This window comes from Haliotis cracherodii, unplaced genomic scaffold, assembly GCF_022045235.1.
Source record: "Haliotis cracherodii isolate W230 unplaced genomic scaffold, xgHalCrac1.p SCAF_14, whole genome shotgun sequence".
NCBI classification, from domain to species: Eukaryota; Metazoa; Mollusca; class Gastropoda; order Lepetellida; family Haliotidae; genus Haliotis; species Haliotis cracherodii.
Window position 1 is genome coordinate 760,224 of NW_027266269.1, and position 2,277 is coordinate 762,500.

The following is a 2,277-nucleotide window of genomic DNA, read 5'->3' on the forward strand; positions in this document are numbered from 1 at the left end:
TATATGGTCATGTAATTAAGAAACAAACGACGAGTGGGAGTTGTTTATTGTACGATAAACAACGACCGAGACTCGTTTATTTCTATATGAGATATCAACATTACGTAAGCCTCTTTTAGGGTGTTAAATTAGGAAAAAATACACGCTTTACAATATTTACCCGTACTTAAATAATGATGATTCCTTGAATAGAATCCGACAGCGGCCATGCTAGATAAATCCATTTTAGGATTTGAGTTTGGTCCCGCATATTCTCACAATTTTCTCGTCAATCATCTGTACCTTTTCTCCCAATACCGATTGTCATATCACTCTCACTTTCGGATTCTCCAGCAACATTTATTGGGAACAACTCACTAGACACATACCTCTCAGAAATAAGGTCAAATTTACAAATTTTACTTTTCAAGTTGCGAGTGCATGTTCGAATCTCAATAAATGACGTCATGATAGAACAATTTTTATCGTGAAATAAATATCGCTTCCTTCTTTGTTCTTTGTGATTTATCGCGTAGCTATCTTATATCATCAAATGCCAATTTCTAATTGCTTTATCATGACGTATCCGTGTCATGTAGCAATAACATACACAAATATCGTTGACTTCGACGTTGAATAGTGTCATGAAATATGATTATCCTCTTGTGTGCAATATTTCTGGTTGATAAATCTAACATATTCTTACTTTAAGAATAGCGACTATACATTATTATATATCCCTTATCAGGTCTCTGTAACATTTGCAAAATGATACAAATATAAAAATACAACTGAACCTAAATGTAATGTTTTAATATCCTTACGTTGCTGAGTGCAGCATTTAACAACAAACAAACAAAACATAATATCTTTAAGAATTATGTTAACAATTCCGATGCTAAAAATAATCTCACAATCTCCATACCTCTTTCTCTCTATGAAAACATAATAACTTTTTTTTAATAATCTGAAGGAATAATAATCGCAATACTATCATAATTATCATCATTATTTATGTTACTTATCCTCACGCGAAGTAGTCCTCCACATTATACATTCAGTGTAGAAGCCCATGAACATATGAACTATGTAACATACATTCATGGACATTAGATGAACAGTTGAAGTTAGCAAATGATATTATTCGGTCGAACGTCTATCAGCCATCTATTCTATTCGTGAAGAACATTTCACGTGGGACCAACAGAGGGAATTATGATATGACTATCGACTTGCTAATTATTTTTTATATTCATGCCAGCTCAAACGATCTATTGGCTTGATTTATTGTTATGGTATCCACAAAATAAGTAGGATCCGATTTTTTCCGTTTTTGTTGAAATAAAACTGAATAATATTTGCTGTTTACATATCAAAGTTTGCCAAATTTTTACAAAATGTTTGCCCACAGCAAGGCTTCGTATCCCCAACATATTGTGCTAGGAACAGTATCACTGGACTGAGGGAGGGCGGTATTCCTCCTTGTGGGTCACCTGCTTGGCAATATGGGACGGGAAAACTGCAGGGGGTGAGGGCAGTTAAGTTGATGGTACAGACAGATAAGAGAGATCATTTTACAAATGTGAAACTTCAGTCCACAAAGGAAGAGGCGAAAGCTGAAACTTGGTGAGGTTTACAGAACAAAGGCAGTTATTTCTTGTTTCTTACTGACTCTCGAAGATACATTTAATAAAACAATTAATGCGTGTGTGTGTGTGTGTGTGTGTGTGTGTGTGTGTGTGTGTGTGTGTGTGTGTGTGTGTGTGTGTGTGTGTGTGTGTGTGTGTGTGTGTGTGTGAGAGAGGTAGAAGAAGAATTGTACACCATAAAAATGGCTACGTATGTAGTTGGGGTAGATATGTTGAATGCCCGGCCAGTATGACCTTTGAGTCACTACAGTTTCAGTCATTAAAATGCGTAAAACAGTATTTGAGTGAAAGAAAACACTATAAGTGAGTGAAACAAAAGACCTCAGTACAGGCACACCCAGTCCCCCAACCCCAAGTCTGCATGTACGAATACTCATACCCGCCACATCCTCAACCACTTAACTTACTCACACAATCATCTGACAACATGTTCGCCAACCCTCGTATCACAACGCATGCACGCATGCACGCATGCACGCACACACACACACACACACACACACACACACACACACACACACACACACACACACACACACACACACACACACACACACACACACACACACACCACATTCTTCTTTACCCACCATTATGTCTACGTCAGCCATCATGGATCCATGCGCATGCTTTCATACATAATCCATCC